The sequence below is a fragment of the Heterocephalus glaber genome, unplaced genomic scaffold, assembly GCF_053883595.1.
Source record: "Heterocephalus glaber isolate CG9 unplaced genomic scaffold, H.glaber_assembly_v1.0 deba00001532, whole genome shotgun sequence".
NCBI classification, from domain to species: domain Eukaryota; kingdom Metazoa; phylum Chordata; class Mammalia; order Rodentia; family Bathyergidae; genus Heterocephalus; species Heterocephalus glaber.
The window spans coordinates 7,582,423-7,608,759 of NW_028258330.1; the positions used below are offsets into that span (position 1 = coordinate 7,582,423).

Genomic DNA, 26,337 nt, shown 5'->3' on the forward strand with positions numbered 1-26,337 from the left:
TTTTTTTCTTTTTACTTTTCTAGGTCCTTTGTACTCCTACATAACTTTTAAATTTCAATATCCATATCTTCATTTATAGCAAGTATACATAGACCTGAATTTTTATATATACCTTGTGTTTTCTAATCCTGCTAAATTCAAATACAAGTTCTAGAGATTTCTTAGTATTTTCTCTGTAGATGATCATTTAATCCACATATAAAGATTTTACTTCTACCTTGGCAATCCTATGCTAATTGTGTCTTTTTATTTCCAGACTATTTTGGTTTGGGCCTATATTTCAAAGTTTAATGGGAAAGATGTAGAGTAGGCATATCTGCCCTTGTTCCCCACCTTAGGGAGAAAGCATTGCATCTTTTCCATTCATATAAGGCATTTTTGTTGAAGTATGGAGTACATGGCTTATCTGTGGAGAAGGTTCTGTTCTACTTCTAGTCTCCTGATAGCTTTTACCATGAATAGCTGTAGAATTTAGTCCAATACATTTTCTGCAACTACTGACAGGATAATATGGCCTTTTCCTTTCCTCTGTTAAAATGATGACTTTTGGGGGTAGATCTTCCAATGCTGAAGCAACACTGCCATCCATATAATAAAATCACATTCTACATACTGCCAGATCTGACTTCTAAGAGTTTGTTTTGTTAAATTTCTATCTATGTTCATACTTTTTTCTTCTATTATCTTTATCCAGTTTTATTATTAGCACAATGTTGATTTCCTAAAGTAAGGGGAGAAGTGTTCCTTCTTTCTTCTGCTTTAAATGTTTGAAATAATTTATCAGTTAAAATGTACATGAGCCTGTTGTGATATAGGTAGGTTTTCAAGCTAGGAATATACTTTAATAGGTGCTATTCAAATTTTGTATTTCCTCCAGAGTCAGTTTCATTAATCTGTTTTCCAAGGTATTTCTTAGAAGTTGTCAAATTTATTTCAAGAAAGATTTTTGTAGCATGCTTTCTATATCCTATGAAATTCTGTAAACTCTGAAAAAAATATTTCTTACTTGGATAATTCATTGATCAGAGAGAAAAAACAAACAGAAATTTAGTGACCTTCATGTTCTTGATTTGTTTATTTTAATTTTATTTTAAATAGTAGAAGAAACTAACAGAGAGCATAGAGAAAGGGATTTTATTCCTAACATTTGTTTTCTAAAACTGAATGTTCTAAGAGAAATAAGAGAAATACACAAAATATAAAAAAGAGATGAGTAAATCGGCAAAATACACTGGATTGTGGAACAATAATAGTCTACTGGAGTTCAGTAAAGTAATATCCAAACAAATAGCTCAGAGACTAGGGATTACTCTTAACAGCTGCACCAAATGAAGACCAGTTCTCCCTTCCATATTCCCTGCATTCTATCACAAGCTCAGACAGATAAAATCTGAGACCATTTCAATGTACTGACTGTGGTAAACATGTTTGACCATAATTTGGACTAAATTTCCTATTGGCCCTTCAACTCAAGCTCTAGAATGTATGATTTAGCTGCTAGAATTGCAAGCAACCACAAATATTTTATATCTCTGGTTTGGAGATGGCCCAAGAGCCACTGGCAAGCTTCCTATGTCTGTGTGGCAGGGGAATAAAACCCCAAAATATTACACTTAGATTATATATCTTTTCTCTGGTTTGTGTGCTTGTTATCTCTTTTTAAACCAAATGGAATACCTCTTTAATTTTCTGCCTTTCTAAGCATCTAAATCAGTGGTGGTGAACCTTTCAGAGCTTTCAATGATAAAAACAACCCACTGCAGAATGCATGCCATAGGTTTGCCACCACTTATCTAAAATGTAGCTTTTTTTTCATGTTGTATTGCAGTAATGAGATCAGAATCTATAACACTACTACCTAGTCAAAGAATTAAGAAGAAGTAGGTGGCCCAGGCTGTATCTTCTTGTCTTAGTGACAGTTCCCAACTTACAATGGTTCGACTTAGAATTTTTTGACTTTATGATGGTGTGAAAGCAATGTATGTTCAGTAGAACTCATACTTGAATTGCGACTTTTTCCTTGCCTTTATTGTGGGGTACAGTACTCTCCCATGATGCTGGGCAGTAGCAGAAGCTGCAACTCCCATTCTGTCATCTGGTTATGAGAGGAAAGGACCAATACTCTAGAGTGCGCTGTGTTACTAAGTTATGATGTTTACTAGGTTAGGGTTGTTAGATACATTTTCAACTTATAATATGTAACCCCATCACAAATTGAGATGCACCTGTACTTTATAGCACTGAGTTAAATTTTACTAAATAAAATTCTACCTAAGGAAAGTGGAGTTGATTCTTTTAAGGAATCTCAAAATTTATATACATAAAATTGAGTGCTTTGTTGAATATGATTGCTTGAATAAAGAAATGCAGAATAGTAAATTGTACTGTAATGATGAATCAACAACTATTATTTGTATATAAATTTTATGTGCTGCTAATTCCTCTTTACCTATGATCATAAAACAGACTGATTGGTGTCTGTATGATTAATTGCAGTCATTGTACTTATAATAGCCATTCTTCAGTGTCAAGCTGATATGGGTCTTAGGTGAAATAGAAATTCCTGGGAAAAATCTCAACAGTAAATGAAGGTGGAAATTGGCCCTAAGGGCAAATTCTTCCCATTTTTCCTAACACATATAAATCTTACAATGTGATTGACTCAAGTTCACTAGCTGAAGAAAATTATGATCAATCAAGAGAAATGTCAGAACATTGTGAGTTCCTATTGACCAGAAATGGACCCCACATCATATGTAGTTTATACCCACATTAATTCTTAGAAAGATAATTATACTCATATGAAAAACAGAAACACAGACAAGTAGAGATTCTTTTTGGTATCATCTCCTAAATGCTTCTCTTAAGTTCTAAAATGTGAACAGCAAGCAGAGATCTGGTGTGAAGTACGTTGTAAACACAAGAACTATAATTCATGCAGATTCCACCAAATGTTTTTTATCATGCAGGAACCATAATCCTGTAAATAATGCATGGCATTTCACCAGATATATTTTAGAGTATAGTGGATTGCTAGTTACTAGCAATTGGGCATCACAAATACCCAGAGGTTATTTTATTTCTTGGGAAACAGCTTCAGTTTAAACAAAGATTTGGGGAATAAGTAAACTAGATGTCTTAGTATAAATCAATAGATCCATGATTCTTTAAGTAAACACAGTGCCCCAAATCCATCATTTATATTGGTGTAACCAGCATTCTGGAAACACATATCATAAGTGAGTGAGCCTCTAGCATAACCCTGTGCTCTGAGAAGCCAGAAGGTTTAATCCCCAAATAGATTAAACTAGACAGATGGGCAAAACTGTTTACGATGTTCCCAGAATGGCTGTTTTTGTGACATGCCTCAAAGAGGACACAGATGCATATGACCCATTTTAATTTTCCCTCTTTAAGCCTCTCTGCTTCATTGAGCCAAGCACAGATCGGAAGCAGGTCTGAGTAAGTCAGGAATGCATGTGCTCCAAAGAGCCCCATTTATGACCTGTGAGAGATAAAGATCAGGGCAATGAATCCTGAGTAAATCACCTCTAAACCAAATAAACATGTTCTTCATTTGAAGATTATGCCACGCTATAAATGTCACATACTTTCAATTGCAGTTAATTTACAGTTATTCCTAATGTCAAATTTTCTTGATAAGTGAGATAAGCTCAGAGTATAAATTTGAAAATTCATTGTCCCTACTGTCACCTCTTACCTGTTCCTGCAGATTTCAGTGATCTGTTTGGGACTAGCAAAGGACAGAACCCATTCATCACTCCCCATGAGCAACAGTTACAGGATGTGACTTTTTTTACTTTCCTTGAAAAGGCTAGATCATGCTGGTAGTATGGCTCTAAAATTGTGTTAAACTGTACTGATAAAACCATAAACAAGTTGCAAGAAGAAGAAACTCAAAATGAAAATGTCTAGTGCAAATGACAGTCTACAAGCAGGACCAATTTCAAGTCCCATCTATGCCTCTTCATCTCCTCATTCCATAAAAGGGACAAGAAAGAATAGAATTAGCCACTGCTCTGATCTGGCAAGAGGAATGAGAGGGTAAGACAGCTTCTCCACACAGGGCTGCAGCTGACTCTTAAGGTGGAAGCTTCCATCCTCTGCCCTCTCTAACTTATTTCTCAGCCATAAAACTGGGCACTTCCACCCACTCCTTCCTGCCCTTATTGAGCCACACACTCAGGAAACTTTTTTTTATACTCTATCTTTAGAGATTTCTTATAACCTAAAGGTATAAAATTAAGAATAACTCGAACTCTACTAGCACAAATGTAGCTTCTGCATTTTAGTGGCAATGCAACAAGAAGTCAGAGTTTCTATCCCTGGAAGATCTGTATAGTTTAAAATGAATAAAAGATAAGAAGGCTGTGAATGCAGCACAAGGTTCACAAGATTAGTATGCATGTAGCTGCTTATTCCCTCCAAGGCTAAACAGCTAAAGTCATTTTCTTCCAAACAAATGTCTTTTAGGACATTTTTATTCAGTGTTCAGAATTTAAACTCATGGCATCTTTAAATGGCCCAGCTTGCTACTTGAGCTCCATTTAACCTTTGTACCCTTCCTCACATTTCCAAAGGAAGTAATTTCAAAATAATAAACTGTTCCTGAAGGGCTGCAATCTATTTCATTAAATTACTCTAATAAATAATCATTTGAAACATACAAGTTATCCAATCATGTTTTGTTTAAGAAAATGAATATTGTGTAGCTTTGTTAGTATTGTCAAATGGGATTATCACAAGTTATAGGGCTAGTGTTAAAAATAAGATCCCTAAGGGCCGAGAACTTAGCTCAGTGGGTTCGCCACCTGCTGCGCAAGCACAAGGACTGGAGTTCAATCCCTGGTACCAAAAAAAAAAAAGTAAGATCCCTATTTGACAGGAAAAATTAACATACTAAATTTTTATCTAAGTTGCAATGAATTCAGATTCATGTTGCTAATAAATTATCCATTATATTCAAATGTCATATTTTGGATTTATTTTTAATAAATAAAAAAAACCTTTTATGAGGGAAATGTAGTAAAGAACAAGGTTGGTCATATTCCTTTTTAAAGCATCATGCTGGAGTGAATTTCTCTTCTTCACCTTCACCTTAAACTTTTCCCTCTTCTTGTAGTCCCAGACTTGGATGGCTGAGCTGGTCACGCCCTGAGTGAGTACCCCATTTCTTTTATCCAGCAAATATGGAACCTCCTCTATTTGAGCCCCTGAATCTTTTCAGTGCACTCACATCTCCACACTTTACTTTTATTTGCTGATTTTGATCTCAATCGTCTCTGAAGTGGATCACAGCACCACTTCTACATGGTCTTCCTTAGCCCTGTTTTCCTGGCTCTGACACATTTTTTGGAGGTGTCTGTAAATGAGCAACTGCTACCAATTCTGCTCCTCTAATGCCTCTTATTGTCTCTTATTAGGATAAAGTTTCCAGTCCTAAACAGTAGCCAAGGTCCTACAAGTCCTGCCCCTTGTCCATAGTTTTTTATCTGCTTTATTTTGGTCCCATTAATGTTTTTTAGTTCCTTAAATATAAAATCATTCTCTTTTGCTCAATACATATTTCTGAAATTCACACTGTGTACCAGGTTTTGTGCTAAAGATCAAGAAATGGGTATGAATAAAGAGACCCTTTCTGATCCCAATGTATTCCTGCAGTAATGGAGACTTCCTCACTCAAAAGATGTCCCATCTTAAATTAAAACTGGTATGTATTTGTCCATATCACCACTAGAACTATTCTTCTGTAACAAAAAGGAGTGGGCTATGTTTATTTCATTCACTCTTGTGTCCTCAGCCCCTAGCAGAAAGCTTGTTTTATAGCAGGGGTTCCAGAACTATTTGTAGAATAAATTATTCATGTTATTTACACCATAAATTCACCAGTTGCCTGTTCAGAAAAGGGCAATATGGCTATATCTTTAAAAGGATAATTTTTTGGCACCTCTCCCCCAGCAGGATCAATTTCTGACAAGGTAAAGTAGTAATTTCTCTAGAACCTTTTAAGTTTTTCTAACTCTCTTAGTTGAGTCTCCTCAGAAGCAGATCCTGAGACAAAGAGTTGGGTCCAGTTAACTGGTATGGAGAGTGATACCACGAAGAGCATGAGAGGTAGTAGGAAATGAGACAGTGAAGACAGAAATTCAATAAACAGAAATTAAGAAATAGGTTACCAATGCAGGAAAATGAAGCTCAGATTCCTTCTGAGGAATCATGTGGGGCATTCCTCAAAATGTCTCAGCAAGGGACTGAGGTACCAGTTTTTCACAGATTTTTGTGTCTCAATGGTTGGGAATTATCCTTAGAAGTATTAGGTTATAATGAATATAGATGCAAAAATCATTAATAAGATACTGGCAAACAGAATACAGAGGGTCATCAAGAAGATCATACACCCTGACCAAGTCAGATTTATCCCAGGGATGCAAGGATGGTTCAACATACATCAATAATAAACGTAATACACTATATTAACAGAGTCAAGGACAAAAACCATATGATCAAACCAATAGATGCAGAAAAAGCATTTGATAAAATTCAACACCCATTCATGATAAAAAAGAAACCTGCAGAAAATTGGAATAGAGGGTCTTTATCTCAACTTCATAAAGTCTATCTATGAAAAACCAATGGCTAACATCATACTAAATGGTCAAAAACTGAAAACTTTCTCGCTAAAATCAGGAACAAGACAAGGATGTGCACTATCACCATTTCTGTTCAATATAGTTTTGGAAACATTAGCCACAGCAATTAGACAAGAGAAAAAAATAAAAGGAATGAAGATGGGAAAGGAAGAAGTTAAACTATCATTATTTGCTGATGATATGGAACTCTACATTGAAGACCCCAAAACTCCACCAAAAGACTTCTAGACTTAATTGACAGATACAAGGTCAACACTCAAAAATCAATAGCTGGGCTGGGGATTTAGCTCAGTGGTTTCTCTGCCTGCTGCACAAGCACAAGGACACGAGTTCAATTCCTGGTACAAAAAAAACCCCTCAAAAACAAAAATCAATAGCCTTCTTGTACACAAATAACAGTCTAATTGAGAGAGAAATTAGGGAAACAATCCCTTTCACAATAGCATCCAAAAAAATGAAATATCTAGGAATCAATCTAACAAAGGAAACAAAAGACCTCTACATTCAGAACTACAACACTCAGAAAAAAGAGATTGAAGAGGATATAAGAAAATCGAAAGATATCCCTTGTTTCTGGGTAGGAAGAATCAATATAGTGAAAATGGCCATGCTTCCAAAGCTGCTATACAGATTCAATGCAATCTTGATTGAAATCTCAACAGTATATTTCACAAAGAGAGAAAACAATCCAAAAATTCATTTGGAACCAGAAGAGACCTAGAATAGCAAAAGCAATTCTAGGCAACAGAGACATGGCAGGGGGTATCACAGTCCCCAACTTGAAACTATACTACAAAGCCACTGTGATAAGAACAGCATGGTACTGGCAAAGAAACAGACCTGAATATCAGTGGAATAGACTAGAAGATACAGAAAGAACTCCAGACATACTGAGATGCCTCATTTTTGACAAAGGAGCCAACCATTCTCACTGGAGGACAGATAGCCTCTTTAATAAATGGTGTTGGAAAAACTGGATTTCAACTTGCCAAAGATTAAAACTAGACCCCTATCTTTCACCATGCACTAAATTAAAATCAAAGTATATTAAAGATATAAATATTAAAGTAGAAACACTAAACTTGTTGGAAGATAAGTTAGGTAGAACTATTGAAGACATTGACATAGGAAAAAACTTTACAATTAAATCCTCAGTAGCACAGGAACTAGCACAAAGAATCAACAACTGGGATCTCATCTTATTAAAAAGCTTCTGCACTGCAAGAGAAACCATCAACAGAGCTAAGAGACAAACTACAATGTGGGAAAAAATTTTTACTAGCTGTTCCTCAGACAAAGGTCTACTATCTAGAATATATAAAGAACTAAAAAAAAAATCAGACCCCCAAATATAAAGATTTAATTCAAAAATGGGCATCTGAAATGAACATGCATTTCTTAAAGAACTGAAAGCAGCAAAAAAACATATGAAAAAATGTTCCACATCACTGGTCATTAGAGAGATGCAGATGAATACAATGTTGAGATTCCACCTCACCCCGGTAAGAATGGCTACTATCAAGAAATCAACCAATAACAAGTGCTGGGGGAGTTGTAGGTAGAAAGGGACCCTTCTTCATTGTTGGTGGGAGTGGAAACTGGTGCAACCTCTGTGGAAATTAATATGAAGTTACTTCAAACAACTAGGATTAGAAGTCCCATTTGACTCAGCTATTCCTCTGCTAGGTATCTTCCCAAAAGAATTAAAAGAATCATACCACAGTGATATATGCTCACCCATGTTTATAGCGGCACAGTTTGTAATAGCTAAAACTTGGAAATAGCCCAATTGTACCTCAACTGGAGATTGGATAAAGAAGATGTGGTTTTTCTATAAAATGGAGTACTACTCAGCCATAAAGAATGAGAAACTAGGGACATTTATAGCTAAGTGGACACACATTGAGCCCATACTCTTAAGTGAAATAAATAAGACACACATGTATAAATACTGAATAGTTTCTCTGGTGCAAAAAACTAAAGTATAAATAAGGATCAAAATGTATAGTTGATATTGTGAAATAGGGAGAAAAGGTCTAAAGGAGTAGGGGACATGGGAGGGGTAGGGGAAAGGAAAGAAGAGAAAAGAAAAAAATATGAGAAAATGAAAAATATGGAAACAAAGTATTTGTAAATAGGGAAGGGTGGACGGGATGAAGGGAGGGCCGGGAAATAGGGAAAAAATAAGAAAAAAGATACATCATGTAATGGTACAAGAGCCCAAGGATGAATGTAACTGTATTGTATACCTAAAATGTACTGATAAACTTAATGGGAAAAAAAAGAAGTATTAGGTTATTTTCTCTTGTAAGCAGCTCTTTAGAGGGGCTGAGGAAACTAGCATGCACCAAGGAACCAATCAGATGGAGATATTTGAGGGGAGGGACTATCTATAGATTAGGAAACTGTCCACTGTTGCTGCCGGTAAACTCAGAGCAGGGCCTGGGCAAAGGAGCAAGAATCTGCTACCTTAACACTGAAAAAATTAGAATCTCAAGTCCCTACCACTCTTGCTTCTAGTATTTGCATAATAGCAGATTGTAGTGTTACTAAATAATGAAGGATTTCCAAGAAACTAGGATTCTCTGACAATTAGGATCTTTAGTTTTATGTCCACTAATAGAGTCATGGGTAGGAAGAAATATTCAAACATGTCAGAATGTTCTAGAAAACCAACAGAGAATGGTGAGCATCTACATAAGCTTACAAGCTGTCAACAAAACAACCTAAGGATTGAGCCAAAGGGCCAGATGCTACTTTTGGCAAGGGAGTTTTACTTTCTTTGACTGTCTTTCAAGAAAGGGAGAAACTTCTAGCAAACTGTGATGGGAGGAAAAAAACACAGTCCCACTCCATGCACTTCCTAATCTTCCCTAGGGCAGATTAATTCATAAAGTGTACCATTTTTATAAAATAAAATTAATCATAAATTTCATTGAAGAAAATATTGCATGAGCATAAGAAAAATATGAGAAAAATTTTCTCATTATGAAAGTAATAAATGCTTATTTAGCTGTCATATTTAAAAATAATAATATACTCATAGGCAGGAAATAGTCATACATGAAAGAGTGAAATTTGAATAGAGATTAAAAGTCTTTGAAACTCAAGAATAAAAATATTAAAATACACAAAAAGTTAATTTCAAAGTACAGCCATGTATCACTTAACGAAGAGGATATGATAGGGATCATTAGGCACTGCTTTCATTGTTTGACCATCATAGAGTGTGCTAACCTAAAATGTCTATGATGTCACTAGATGGTATAATCTTATGAGATTATCATCTATATGTGGTCATGGACTGAAATGTCATTATGCAGTCCATGACTCTACAACTTTTCTTCTCCAATCCCTCTGAAAACCTACTAAAGTGATGGTAAATTAATAGTGATGATAAATAAATAAAACCCACAAGGAAAAAGAGAATGGAAAATGAAGTGACAAAAGACAAGGGAAATAGTCCTCCCCCCCCACTGCTTTGAAATGAGAAATAACAGGTAATAATAAAGAAATTCCAAAATGTAAGAGCCTACAGAAAAAGTAACCAAGCAGAACCCAATGACTGTGTCCAGCAAACACTGGAGAGGATTTTGAAGTGGAAATGTGGAAATGCATGGTAGTCCTGAAAAGAGGGGTGCAGTTTAGGGCTAAAAACAAAAGAACTGGTGGAAACTATATGTTCCTTGGTCTCATCTTGCCTTACCCATTCCCCGCACTCATGTGTGTACCCTGATAGGAATCATGATTAGAAGATCATCAGTTTGCAACCACCAACATAACTGTTTCATCAGGTAAGATGCATCAATGGATATGAAACCCATAGGATGGAAAACTGTTAGTGTCACTTCTTGATTACTTACAAATTATTAAAGGGAAAAATAAAGAATAAAAAAGGAAACAATGTGAAAAATATGGAGACAGCTACCTTGGTTGTATAGTCAAAGTTTACATCATAAATAATGAGACAAATTAATGCAAGTACCTCCTGATGTAATGTGCTGGGAAGGAATAATATCAGCTCAAAATATTCCTACTAAAATGCATAACTTGAATTTAATTATGAAGAAATAATAAGATAGATACAAATTGTCAAACATTATAATAGTAGATTTTGACTTTCCTCCCCTCCAATAATATGTGAAACTAGAGGACAGGGCAGGGGCACAGGACAGGGCTAAAAGTGATCCAAGTATATATGTGCAAGTACAATTTGCCAAAATGAAACCCATTAATCTATATAACTAAAAATAGAGAGTGAAAAAAATACCAATTTTGCTAATCACACACAAAAAGAGGGAAACTTTTCTACCTGGCAGGGCAATAAAAAGATGTGATGATTAAATGCAATGCACTGTATTAACAAAAATAAATCCAAAAAATATCACTGGGACAACTGAAGAATCAGAGTATGTACTACACAATGGATATAACATTAATGTCAAGTTTCTTGAGTATGTTAATGATTTTGTGATTACATAAGAAAATGTACTGTTTCTTAAGTTGCATTTGTGAATAAATAGCAATGTTTCAGTTTAATGCTTAATGTTCAGTTAGTTCTGCAAAAAAGGTGGGGTTGACATGCACATAAATGGCAACTACACAGACAGTACCAGGTTTGGGTTAACATATTCTTTGACTGTGAAAAGACCATCCCACATATGCTAAATGGATAATTTAGCAAGATTGAAGGGGAAGCTGGTTGGGTTATGTGACCTGGTGACTGGAGCTAGGCAGATACAAGAAAAGTGGATTTCTTTTAGGAGGATCTAGAGAATTGTGACAGGATTGTTAAAAGTCTCCATTTTGATGTTAGGGTCAAAATTAAACCTCAGCCTGCATTGAATTGTATTACCCAAACTCTTAGAGAATACTTAGGAATGTGCTCAGTCTTTAAGAGATGATATACATGTGGCATACAATGCAATGTGAGAACCTTACCTATGAGTAAACAGATTGAAGCAAGTGACCTAAAATCTTTAATTTTTTTTTCTACTGGCTTCAAAACTCATGCAACTAAGATATTATTTCTAAATATGCATACAATATGTGATTCAGGAAACAATATTAAGAGACAACCATATTTCTAGATCCATTTCTACCTCAGTCACAATCTTATAGCAAAGCTTATAAAATAAGCTATAAACTGAAACATAAAAGTAAAAACTAGAAAGATAAGTAGCCCATTTCTAAAATAACAAAACAATGAGCTTTCCTTTGAAGTTCTCAGTGACATCTCAAATTAACCCAAAATTTAGCAGTTAAATCGACCATTTTTCTGTCTTATACTCTTAGACATCACGGATTGGGAACCCAGTTGTAGTCTGTAGAGCTTGGCTGGATAGTCCTTGGCTGTATTTTCTTCTGAAGATGAAACTAGATATCAACTTGGACTGGACCTATTAGAAGCTTGACTGGTGTGGATGTTGAAGATGGCTCACGCGTTGTTGACCAGGAGTTCAAATATACTGTAGGCCAGAGTGTCTGTATATCTTCTCTCTTTTACGGTGGTCTGAAGGTATTTCAACTACTTACATGGTGTCCAGCTTTCTGTAGGGAGAACAACTGAGCAGAACCAAGGAGAATTTGAATGGTCTTTGTAGACATAGCTTGAAAGTTTCACAGATTCACTTCTGCATAATTCTGTTATTAAAAACCACATCACTGAGATTGGTGCCGATCAAGGATAGGGATCATAGACTCCTACTCTTTTTTTTTTTAATTTCAAATGGGAAAGAAAGAAATTATTTTTATTTTTAATACTATTTTATTGGTACATTTTATGTATACAGTATAATGACATTCATCATTGGAAATTTGCACCTTTACATAAACTCTCTTGGTTCTTATTTTTCCCCCTTCCCTATCCTCCCTTCAAACCATCCATCACTTCTTATTTACAAAGACTTTGTTTACATTTTTTCATTTTCTCATATTAATTCCATTCCCATCTTTCCTTTCCCCTACCTCTCCCACTTTCCCTTCCCCTTTGCCCTTTTTCCACCTATTTCACATTATTTACTATACCTTTTAGTCCTTATTTACACTTAAAGCATCTCACACTAGAGAAATTATTCATTATTTACACGTGTGTCCTATTTATTCCACTAAAGAGTATGGCCTCAATGTGCATCCATTTAGCTATAAATGTCTCTAATTTCTCATTTTTTATGGCTGAGTAGTACTCCATTTTATTTATAAAAAACCCACATTTTCTTTATCCAGTCTCCAGTTGATGGGCATTTGGGCTGCTTCCAAGTTTTAACTATTACAAATTGTGCTGCTATGAACATGGGTGCACATATATCACTGTGGTTTGATTCTTTTAATTCTTTGGGGAAGATCCCCAGCAGGGGAATAGCTGGGTCAAATGGGACTTCCAGTCCTAGTTCTTTGAGGTATCTCCATACTGATTTCCACAGTGCTTGCACCAGTCTGCACTCCCACCAGCAGTGAAGCAGGGCTCCTCTTTCCACACAGGGCCATCAGCATTTGTTACTGGTTGATTTCATGATAGCAGTCATTCTTTCTGGAGTAAGGTGGAATCTCAGTGTTGTTTTCATTTGCATCTCTCGAATGACCAGTGATGTTCAACATTTTTTCATGTATTTATTTGCTATTTCTACTTCTTTGTCTGAGAAATATCTGTTCATTTCAGATGCCCATTTTCAGATTGGGTCTTTAAATTTGGGAGGTCTGATCTTTTTAACTTCTTTATAGATTCGAGGTAGTAAACCTATGTCTGAGGAAGAACAGGTGGAGAAGATTTTTTCGCACATTGTGGGTTGTCTCTTCATACTGCTGGTGGTTTCTCTTGCTGTGCAGAAGCCTTTTAATAAGAAGAGATCCCACTTGTTGATTGTTTGTGCTAGTTCACAGGCAACTGAGGTTTTGTTCATAAAATCTTTTCCTACACCGATGTCTTCAAGGGTTCTACCTAACCTCTGTTCCAACTGGTTCAGAGTTTCTACTTTAATATTTAGATCTTTAATCCATTTTGATTTTAGTTTAGTGCATGGTGAGAGATACAGGTCTAGTTTTAATCTTTGGCAAGTTGAAGCCCAGTTTTTCCAGCACCATTTATTAAAGAGGCTATCTTTCCACCAGTGGCGGTGTTTGGCTCCTTTATCGAAGATGAGATGGCTGATTGTGTCTGGTGTTGTTTTTGCATCTTTTAATCTGTTCCACTGGTCCTCAAGTCTGTTTCTTTGCCAGTACCATACTGTTTTTATCAGAGTAGCTTTGTAGTAGAGTTGCAGGTTGGGGATTGTGATACCCCCTGCCATGTCTCTGTTACCTAGAATTGCTTTTGCTATTCTGGGTCTCTTCTTGTTCCAAATGAATTTTGGATTGTTTTCTCAAGGTCCATGAAGTATGCTGCTGGGATCTCAATTGGAATTGCATTAAATCTATATAGCAGTTTTGGAAGTATGGCCATTTTCACTATATTAATCCTTCCTACCCAGGAGCAGGGGATGTCTGTCCATTTTCTGATATCATCTTCAATCTCTCTTTTCAGAGTGCCATAGTTTTCAGAGCAGAAGTCTTTGATTTCTTTCGTTAGGTTGATTCTTAGGTATTTCAGTTTTTTGGATGCTATTGTGAAAGGAATTATTTGCCCTATTTCTCAGTGAGTCTGTCATTTGGATAGAGGAAAGCTATTGATTTTTGTGTGTTGACCTTGTAACCAGCTACTTGACTGAATTTGGTTATTAAGTCTAGAAGACTTTTGGTGGAGTTCTTGGGGTCTTAAATATAGAGTATCATGTCATCTGCAAATACTGACAATTTGACTTCTTCATTTCCTATCTTTATTCCTTTTATTTCTTTCTCTTGTCTAATTGCTGTGGCTAATGTTTCCAGAACTATATTGAACAAGAGTGATGATAATGGACATCCTTGTCTTGTTCCTGATTTTAGTGTGAAGGATTTCAGTTTTTGACCATTTAGTATGATATTGGCTGTTGGGTTTTCGTAGATGGCTTCTATCAGTTTGAGGTAGAGACCATCTATTCCAACTTTTTGTAGGGTTTTTATCATAAATGCATGTTGGATTTTGTCAAATGCTTTTTCTGTGTCTATGGATATAATCATATGATTTTTGTCCTTGGCTCTATTGATATAGTGTATTACATTGATTGGTTTGCATAAGTTGAACCATCCCTGCATCCCTGGGATGAATCCCACTTAGTCAGGGTGCATGATCTTCTTGATAATCTCCTGCATTCTATTTGCCAGTATCTTATTAAGGTTTTTTGCATCTATGTTCATTATGAGATTGGCCTATAGTTCTCTCTTTTTGGTTGGGTCTTTCTCTGCTTTGGGGATCAAGGTGATGCTTGCTTTCAGGAATGAATTTGGGAGCATTGCTTCCCTTTTAATTTCATTGAAGAGTTTAAACAGTAGTGGCAGTAGTTCCTCTCTAAATGTCTTGTAGAATTCAGCAGTGAAGCCATCAAGACCTGGGCTTTTCTTAGTTGGTAAGTTTTTAATTATGTTTTCAATTTCATTGATTGATATTGGGTCATTTAGAATTTTTAGTTGTTTGTTCAACTTTGGTAATTCATATGTATCTAGGAATCCATCCATTTCTTCTGTGTTGTCCATCTTATTGACAGGTAGGTTCTTGAAGTAGGTATTGATGATCCTCTGAATTTCTGCTGGGTCTGTTGTAGTTTCACCCTTTTCATTCCTAATTACATGGGTTCAGGCCTTTTCTTTCCTTTTTCTGAAAAGTTTGGCTAAGGGTTTGTCAATTTTGTTTATTCTTTTGAAGAACCAACTCTTGCCTTCATTAATTTTTTGCATAGTTCTCTTAGTCTCCATTTCATTGATTTCTGGTCTAATCTTTATAATTTCCTCCCTTGTATGAGCTTTGGATTTGTCCTGCTCTTCTTTTTCTGGAAGCTTGAGGTTCTGCATCAGGTTGGGTAATTGAGCTGGCTCTGTTTTCCTAATATGAGTATTCACTGCTATGAATTTCTTTCATAAGACTGCTTTCATTGTGTTCCATAGATTCTGATATGTTGTATTGTGATTGTCATTTAATTGAAGGAACTGTCTGATTCCTTAATTTCCTCTATGACCTATTGATTATTCAGAAGTGTGCTGTTCAATTTCCATGTGTTTATGAAATTCTTGTGGCTTATTTTGCTATTGATCTCTAATTTCATTTTACTATGGTCTGATAATATACAGAGGATAACTTCAATTCTTTTCCACTTACTTAGACATGTTCTATGCGTGAGTATGTGGTCTATTTTGGAGAACAACCCATGCGCAGCAGAAAAGAATGTGTATTCTGATTTTGTGGGGTGGAAGACTCTGTAAACATCTGTTAAGTTCATTTGTTCAAGAGTTGGATTGAGTTCGAGTATTTTATTCCTTATTTCTTGTCTAGTTGATTTATCTTTTTGTGACAGTGGGGTATTGAGGTTCTCCACTACTAATGGATTAGTGCATATATGACTTTTCATGTCCATTAGTATTTGTTTTATATAGTTGGGTGCACTAGTGTTTGGTGCATATATTTATGATTGTCGTTGCTTCCTCTTGGATTGTTCCCTTTACAAGGATGTCGTGTGCTTCTTTGTCGCTCTTAATCAGTATTGGTTTGAAATCCACTTGATCTCCAAAGAGGATAGCTACTCCAGCTTTTTTTTCGGATTCCTGTCACATGGAGTATTGTTTTCTACCCTTTAACTTTCAATCTTTGAGTTTCTTTTTGAATTAAGTGTGTTTCTTGTATGCAGCATATTGTTGGATTTTGCTTTTTGACCCATTCTGCCCATCTATTTCTTTTGATTGAAAGGTAGTTTTGTAAGGTACATCAATCTGGGTTGGAGGCTGTTTTCCTTTAGGGCTTGAAATACATCACCCCAAGCTCTTCTTGCCTTGAGGGTTTGCATTGAGATGTCTGCTGTGATTCTAATGGGCTTTCCTTTGTATGTGATTTGTTTGTTTTCTGTAACTGTTTGTAGAACTTTGTTCTTCCATTGGTTTTCTGGAATCTTAACTATTATATGCCTATTTGTAGATTTTTTTTGATCAAGGCTATTTGGAGTCCTATATGCCTCACTTATCTGTATGACAAGTTCTTTTCTCCTGCTTGGGAAGTTTTCTGCCATTACTTGTGTGAACAATTTTTTATGTCATCTGCACTGTCTCCTGTTTCTTTGTTGACTCCAATCAGTCATTTTATTCTTCTTTGCATCATCTATCAGCTGCTGGATTGATTTCTTGTGGCCCCTTACAATCTTGAAGCAATTTTTCTTTTCCTGGTCACTAATTGCAATCTTATCTTCTATATATGAAATTCTGTCCTCACATTGCCTCATTCTGCTGTGTAGACTTTCAATGGAGTTTTTAATCTCCTGGAAGTCTGTATCTGTTTTATGGATTTCATTTGTTTCCTATGTTGTGATTCCACCATGTTCTTCAGCCCCTCTATTTTTTTATCTGTGTCCTGTCTAGATTTATTAATCATGTCTTGTATTATGTGCACAATCTCTGCAGTTATCTGAGAAATTATTTCTGATTTCATTTTTTCCAGATCCTCTTTTGTTGCCAGTTCAGGTAGTCCAGGTGGTTGAGTATGAGAGTGTTCCATCTTGCTTCTCTTTGGGGTTGCTTTAGGTGATCTGGAAGTCTGACTCTGAGACTTCTTTACATGTCTTCTCATTTCAACCAGGGTGGTAGTGGTGGTGGTGGGGTGGTTTTTGTTCCTGCATGGCTCACCTCCTCTGGGCTGGGAGCAGTGGAACAGTGGCCTGGAAGCCCCTACCTCTGGGCTTCTAGTGGTAGAAGAGTGGCCCAGAAGCCCATTCCTGTGGGTTGGGAGCAGTGTAATGATGGCCTGGAAGCCCCTACCTCTTAAATGGTGAAATATTTAAAAATTTGTGATATATTTCCAAATTAGTCTGTTCAACTATAGAGTTTCAAACACATTTGACTAGCATTGTAGAACACCTTTACTGGATGAATTAGAAAAGCTGAAAAGCTAGATTATCCTTACACAATCAAATAATAAGGTAAAACTATGTTCTGAGACAGTGTGCAAAACAAATATTAAACAATCAGAAGGACTGGCAAATGAACACATAAAGATAATGGATGGGTGGGTGGGTAGATGGATGGATGGATGGATGGTTTACATAAATGGCAATGAGAAGAGAATAATTTGTATGAATCAAAACATACCATTTAGTGACTACTTGCCTGTGAGAGGAATTGCAAACGTTACTTAGAGGGTACTTATACTAAAATCAAGGCTCCTTCAGAAAAAAAAGTACTAGATATGGTGAAACTAGAGTAGAAAGTAGGCTATGGAATAAAGAATGCTTAGTAAGTGCGATGAGGGAATGAAAATTTGCACAGGTAAAATTTCACTGGATCCACCCTGAAATCCATCTGTCTTAGTGGCTCAATGCTAACCAGAGTTAGTAGCACTATATCAGATCATCTGAAAATGGGGATCAAAAGCATGATAGAGGAGAACAATTAGATAATTTATTCCAATCTACAAATTTGTGATCATATTACATGTATTCTTTAATTTTCTCTGTTGGGGAAATTACTAGGATACAGAACCAAACTGAGATAAGTGCTAAGATAATGGGAGGTAAGATGAGAGGTACTATTCTAGTTATTTAAAAATCTAAGGGCTACAACTGGGCTAGTCTTCCAGTTACAACATATGGCTTAGGGACATGATCCCTCATCAAGAAAATGGAATAGAACTTGTCATCGTGGACAGATTGTTAGAAGAAAAAAATGATGGCAATGGGCATATTATGAGATAAGAACAGCAAGTACATTTGGAGTGTTCTGAAAGCTGCAGGAGCATTTGTTTTGCTCCCTGGATTGGTTCCATCTGTCTAGTTCTGCTGAGAATATTTTGACAGTGGAAATTTACTAGATGAGGCAACCTCCACAATATACTGATATTTATGAGTCAGAATATCCACGATGGAGGAAGGAAGGATCTGAGGTGTTGGTTTGAGGGAACTAGAACTGAAATATTGTGAAGACCACACTGAGAGTCTTTAAGTAAATCTTTGGTGGTAGAGAATTTGATATCAATTGCTGGTATCTGAGAAGGGGGAGATTCTTTTTGGTTTGACTTGAGAGCAAACTGTCAAGATGGCTGGTGGGTGAGGTAATTGTTAGCTCCCTGGTTTGCTAATTAAAAGAGATGGGGAGTAAGGGGGACATTAATTTTGTTCACTCACCTGAGTCTCTTTTGGAAAAGGGGATTCCTTCTGAATCCTAGATGAGATCAATTCACTGCTTGACATGCACCCAAGTGCTTATGAAAAATATGCCTTCAGGCTGAGTGATATATGAATCAGATGTCAAGCTTCATATGGTAAAATAGTGATATTACCTTTTAATTGCTCTTGGAGATAGAAAAGTCATCTAACACTGGAGTGCAGCAATCACTAAAGCACCAGCATCAAAAAGAATCATATTTGAAAACACGAGGGAGCCAAAGGGAAGATCAAACACTTCTCTACCTCATTCACCTTTGTATTGATGTGCTTTGTGTGTCCATTTCAATATTTTTAACACTTTCTTTTAAGTGAACCCGAATTCTTTTCTTTTTTCTCAGGAGGATTTCTGCAATTGTACAGGATAAAACAATTTCATTTTTAACTTGTTCTCCATTTTAGCTGAAGTGTGGAGAAAGCTTGAAATCAAACTGCCCATTGTCATCCAGATTCTGACTTTTATAGCAATGGAAATTTGAGCCTGTTCTCTCATATCTCTAATGCAAATAATATCATGAGAAATTTCATGGAATTGTTTAGAGATTAAAGGAGAAAAATCCATGCACAACTATTTCAGTTTCTGGCACACAGTTACAGTTCAAGGGGTTTAACCTATCATTATGCTCATGCATGGCCAAAGAATCCCTTCTTTGCATTAGAAATGCTGTTTTTATTCTGGTAGAAGCATGGTCAAAGACTGGATGAAGACAGGGCCCATGTGAATATGACATCTTCTCCCATGTACCATGTCAGGTTGCTTACTCTCCCACATTCTGTCCATCCATCTCACAGCCTTCAAGGGGAAGGGATTGTTCTATTGTCACCTTGATTTCTGGTTGGTACTGGCAGTTGTGTCTTTTCTTGACAATATGGACAATATGGGGATTTATTAAACTGAGAGTTAAAAAATAGCAAAATGCATCTCCAAGCAGAGCTGTAAACTCTCTGTCCCTTGAGTATATAATATTGTCCTCTGGTCACAAATGTTTCAGAAAATACAATGAAACAAGATTTATTTTCAATACTATATATGGCCAAAGAGAAAAAAAGATTAGGGATTTTAAAAGTGACCCTCTGATTTCAGAGAGGCCAATTTTTTCATTCTCACAGTGTAACAGCCTAGCTCCAAGATTACTGAGTGTGCAGTATCTGTTTTCTGTGGCCTGCTGCCAACAGATGGCTTATTTTGAGAGGAGAGAAATATCATTAAGGAACAAAGAGAAATTAGGACTAAATAGAAAATTAAATATGTTCTTGGGATTACAACCGATGATTAAGGAGTTCCAAACCAGTGACATGCAGCTTAATATTTTGCCTGCAGCCAATACCCACTGTTTTAAGGAAACCTTAATATTAAGAAGGCTGTTCACACACCATGCAATTTATTTGCCTTTCTATCTTGCCAGGGCCTTCACCAAACATCATAATTTCCCCCAGAATCTTGAATTGCAAGATGAACAAATAATATTCATTTCCTTCATGGAGAAAACATCCTTTGATTGAATTGTCTCCTTCCATCCCAGTCACTGCAGTGTTCATGCTATATGTCAGAGATGTGAAATGGAGTTGAGCCTACTTGAAAGCACAGTATAAATTAGCTTCTAAATGAAAATAGTTAGAGGGAAAACATTTTCAAATGACAGCCAAAAGCTATCAGCTCCTAAAGTGCTCAAGGCCCATCTGAGGAATGCAGCATGAAAATGAGGGCACATAAGCCCAGAATGTGACCCCACCACTGCTCAGTGGGTTGAAGAATTTCCCTGAGGGGCTGGGAGGCTGGGAGTCAGAGGCTAAAAGCAAGACACATTTCCCTAAAAATGAGCTATTATGGGTGATCTTTTCAGGTACACAGACCTATTATTTTGCCTAAAAATAATTAAATAAAATACCAAGAAAGGCAGTGAGTAGCAACCAAATAAAATATAGCTTTGTTCTAAGTTACACTAGGAAAGCTGACATGCATACAGGGCCTGTTATGTTCTAGAGGGGATATTTGGACACCTAGAGCTTGTCAAACCCTCCAGCACTCTATTAATATAGTCATGACCAAATTTACACTGAGGCTTTTGGACACAAGACTGACTGTATTTGCAGGTGAGAACAACACTAGAAAGTCTAATCTTGGATGGATTCTCTCTCTGTTGCTTAAAACAAATTAGTCTTGCATATATCTCTATGGCATAATTCAGAGCGTTTGTAGAAAATTCTAATTAACTGTTCCCATCCTAGCTGTTAAGTCAGTGACAACCTATTTGAAACAGTTGGGAGTCATTGTTTATGAAGGACCCTTGCTAGCAAGACAGACTCCATATTGCTGCTTGACCCACCTGCCTGCCCTTTAGATGAACTCAGAAGGGGAAGCTTAGAAACCTCCTCCCCTTAAAGAGTCTCTTAGAAACAACAATTAATCAATTATTGTTTTACAAATGTTCTAACAGCAGGATGTTCCACTTCTGTACCTTTTGCTTGCTTTACTAGTTCTATCCCATAGTGGGGGCTAGAAATTGTTGGCCTCAAAGGTGTATAAAACATGTTTGTCAACCCCCAGTTGAGGCTCGAGTCCGATGCTTGGCTCCGGTCCCGGCCGGTAAGAAACTCTTGTGTGGATTTAATATCGGTCTCTGGTTGGTTCTTTCTCGCTGGGTGCAACAGTTTATACCGGAAAGAGTTTCTATTCTTGAAATAAGAGTCCAGGTTATTGTCTAAAGTTCAATTTGTGGCTGTATAAACCCTTCTCCTGTGATGCTATTATTGATACCACAACCAGGCACTAAAACAAATTATGTGACTTTAGGGAAAGAATCAATATGATTGCAAAAGTCTGCACCCCAGAATCTAGAAATTGGGAGGTGGCTGGTCTCTCTGCTATAGGTCACTCTGTGGCTGTAGTAGATCGCATAATGCCCCCTTCCCTTCTTCCCTCTAGACACATGCCTTTACCATGGATTGAGTGCTTTCATAAAGAGAGAGTGGTCAGTAGTTGTAGTTGCCAACTTGATTGGATTGAGAAATGCCTAGGAAATTGGCAGAGCAAACTTCTGGGTGTCCGGGGATGGGGCATTTCTGTAGAAGACTGGTGTGTGAATAAGTAAACTGAATCGGGAAGACCTGGCCCACTTGTAAGCCATACCATCCTATTGGCTGAGGCTCAGATAGAGTGAAAAAGTAGAAGGTGGAAGCTAGTGCTGGTGCTCAACTCCTCTTGAGCAAGTCCACTATTTGCTGCTGTCTTGTGTATCAGTCTCTAGGTTCTTCAGTCTTTGAATGCAGACTTGCACCAGCAATTCTCCAACAGCTTACAGGTCTCTGGCTCTGAACTGGGGTGGCATTGTTGAACTTTCTCATCCTGAGGCTTCCAGCTTCTTAGATTGAGCAGCTATTGATTGCTCGGACTTTCCAGCCTACAGATGGCATTGTGGAAGTATTCAGCCTCTGAATTGTGTAAGCCAATCAGATTAATCCCCTCCTATTTATATATAGCATATTTATTCTGTTTCTCTGGAAAATCCTGACTAATATGGAGGTTAAGCTCCCTTGCTCCTTGACTCTGTACTCAGCTGTATGATTTGCTTTGGGCAGTGAGATACTAGCAGATATGATAGAAGGAGAGTCTGGCAAAGTACTTTAGTAGTTGGGCTTCTCCAGACTTGCGCCTCTGCCATCACCATGAGAACGTGTCTAGGGAGGTCAGTATGTCCCAGGAAAAGGATGGAAGACAAGCAGGACAGACCCAGCTGATCTGGCCAGACCCAACCCAATCAGTATGAGCCAACTCTCAAATATATCTACCGGCAAGCATAGCTGAGACCAGCAGAGCCACTCAACCTGAATAGCTGTCCCATCAATTCACACATCAATTATTTGTGCCCACTGTGCTTAGAGACTTAATTAGGAAGTGTCACTGTGTCAAGCCATTGCTTAAAATTGTGGAATAACAAACTAAGGAATTGAAAATAAAGAGCTCTATCTAGTTCCCTAGATGGAGATCATTTTTAAAAGTTGCCATTCTCTGTAGCAGGATAGCCAATCATTCCATTGCCTGCCAGGATTTAGAAGTCAAAGAAATGACATTCCTGGCATTGGGGGGGGGGGGTTAATGCTTCAATGTCTGTGGCACTGAATCTAGAATGTCTATCTGCAGTATCATTAAATTATAGTAATAACCTTTATTGAGGGACTATTATATGCCAAGCACTTTCTGCAGTGTACAACTATATCAGTAAGTGGGACTTTACTATCCATTTCTGTTGAAAAATAAGGAAATTGATATTCTTGGAAAGATAAATAACTTGCTCAGGGACCTACAACTAACAAATTAGAATATGAGTGTATTCATTCACTTTCCCCTCATTGGGTCAAAATACTTAACACACCCAATTTAAAGGAGAAGAGATTTATTTTAGCTCACCGTTTAGGGTTCCAGTCCATGGATCCAAACAGAGACAGAATGGTGGAAGGGCCTGGCCAAGGAACACTGCTCACCTCACACAGCCAGTAAGCAGGAGAGGAGGAAGGGAGCAACCTGGGACAAGAATACATCCTTCCAGGTCATTCCCCAAGTGACTCGCCTTTCACAACTAGGGCCTTCTTCCTAAGAGCACATTCAGCTATGAACTCATCAGTGGATGAATCATTGATGAGCATGGCATCCCAATGATTTAATCACCTTCCAAAGGCCCTGCCTCTGAATATGCAATATTTCTAGGCAATATCTTAGGTGTAAACTGCAGCACTGAGTATCAGACTCAACACAAAATCTTAACTTCTGTTTTTTTCCCTGTACTGGAGATGGAACTCAGGATCTTGTGCTTGCCAGGCAGGCACAGTGCTGCCTAGCTACATCCCCAGCCCCCCTAAATCTTAACTTCTATGCTGTACTTCCTCTAATCATTTTAAAACTCCAAACAAGAATCTTCCGAGACAAATAGTTTTTAAAACATTCTAGTAAGCTACAGAAAGGGATGAAAATTTTGTGATCATTTCTCAAAAGATCAAAAAATTCTTAACCTAGGCATGCTTTTATTTATCACAGTTTATGACAAGATGGAGAAAACAGTGCAGAAGCTCACTCAAGAAAGGAGCTCTTCTGCATTTCCTACATTGTTCCCTTCTGCCATGGCCTGGGCTCAGGATACAAAGCCATTTGCTGTGATTTGAAGAGTTGTGCTGCAAAGAAAATGAGCAAGGCCTTCACATGAACTTCAGTCACAAATCCTGGGCCTGCAATCAGAGTCAGTATTATTCACCAAAGAATGATTAAGTTCCCAGCCAACAGAAGGGCAAAGGTCAAGACCTCTATTTTTAAAGAAATCACTTAGCTGTTTGATGAAACTTATAATAGTAAATATTGTGAGAACCAATGCTTCTGTGGAAATTGTGTTTGAGGAACAGATTTCAGAGAAGTCAAAATCAGTCAAGTGCCTAAAATAATAGTTTTGACAGAACATTTTTATTCTGTCTTTTCTCTCTTCTTTTAAGAATCCAGCGCTGGGGATTTAGCTCAGAGGTGCTGCTGTGCCTCACAACTGGAAAGTCCCAAGTTTGATCCCAGTACCAAAAAAAAAAAAGAACCCAGCTTTGAAAGGGTAGTGGAGCCTTCCCTCCTTTTAGAACATTTCCCAGATCATATGAGCACCTACAGTAGTGCTTCCCCTCTCTAAATACCCATGACACTTATGCCTACATCTCCTCTTGGTCCTGTTTTCTAGAATGGCTTCTTAATAGGTCTGTGTGGTTCCTAGGACCTTCATCTCCCTAGTATAACAATAATAATAACTTTTAACAAGAATATCTACTACGCAATGAGCTTTTCTATGTGCTTTCATCTCCTTACCATCATCGCGCTCACAAGAACCCTAGGAAAGAGGGACTATTATTATCTCAGAGAGGAGAAACTGAGGCTAACAGAACTTTTTCAAGGTCACACAGCTGAGCTGGCATTTGAAAATGGTCAATTTGACTCCAACAGTCTTTATTGCTGCTGTCTCCATAGAAGTCACCTTCTGATAGCTTCTCTTGTCTAACCCCAAGGTGCCTGGCACATACAGAGGCACAGAGAAGGTTCTTGCCTGCATGATTTTACCCAGGTCTCAACCTCAGAGGTTTACAACTCTTATCAGATGCTCCACCCAACAAGAGTGCTTGTGCCACTAGAACCCAAAACTTGGCATCCCAGCTCTTGTCCTTAGGAAACATAATGTGTCTCCATGTGGTAAGAAGGAAGGGAGAGCATGTTATGAGGCTTATAAGCTATGTGGAAATGTGGGTTACAGAGATTTGTTTCAAACTTGGATTCTGAACATTTATAACAGGGATCCAAGAACTAGATTTACTTATCATGTACCATGAATAAGGTAATATACTGGGCAATAAAGAGCTATAGGTATATGAAAAATAAATGTTTTCTCATAAACATTTTATTGAGAGACAGAAAATCTATTATAAAAATATATTGAATAATATATTGAAGACTTGACTAAATATTCCAGATTCCTAAAGAAAACTGTTAGGCAAAACCTCAATATCACACAAGATGCTGCTTTGGGGCATATGGAAATGTGTCAGTCATGCTATAGAATCATAATATTCTGAAGAAAACTAAAGACCAGCTCTTTCCATCAACTTTGGGCTGCTTGCCCATTAATCACATCGCATCACATGAATACCAAGCTGTTGAAATTCATCCGGGAAGGGGCTTCTGTGCTTATCTATTTGGCTCATTCCTTTCGATTTTTAAATTTCCAATCAATCCAAATTTCTGCTCCTATTTAGTATATTCTGAATATCTTATAAATTAAAGATAAAGATATTACAGTAGATAATATGGCCAAACTGTTTCTTTTTGAAATGTACTGGTTTCTATGGTCTGGTTTCATAGTGTTTCTTGAGAAAAATGCTACAGTGGACCCTTGACTTACGAACTCAATTTGTTCACCAGGGCTGGTTGTAACTCAAGTTGGTCAATTGAAGCCTCAGGCTCCTTTACACAGACTTCAAAGTCTCTCTACTGTATACAGACAGCTCTCAGTGTCCTTAAAGAGACAGTGGCCCAGGATTTCTCAATAAACCCCATACAGGAAAAAGATGTTGAAATGTTTCATAATTCTTTAAAGGTTAAATCTGTATCTGAGACCACCTGGAAGCACAAGTGGCCAGCATTTGAGTCACAACTCAAGAATTTGTTCATAAATTAAAACTAAAATTCTGGTCATAACCCAAGCTGTTTGTATTTCAGGCTGGCTGTAACTTGAGGGTCCACTGGACTTGCATATCCCCTTAGATGTCAATGTAACTAATGATTAATTAATAATTAATTAATTAATAATTTCTTCCCCAAAGTGTATTTATCTCTATGAATTCCCTATCTCCATGAATAGCAGTATTACGGATTGAATGAT

The 26,337-nt window shown here is 37.1% G+C and overlaps 1 protein-coding gene across 11 annotated transcripts in view; it reads right to left on the minus strand.

Moving 5' to 3' along the window:
- Positions 1 to 26,337, minus strand: part of Macrod2 (mono-ADP ribosylhydrolase 2) — a 2,157,923-nt gene that overhangs the window by 482,138 nt on the left and 1,649,448 nt on the right. The gene's annotated exons all lie outside the window — the stretch shown is intronic.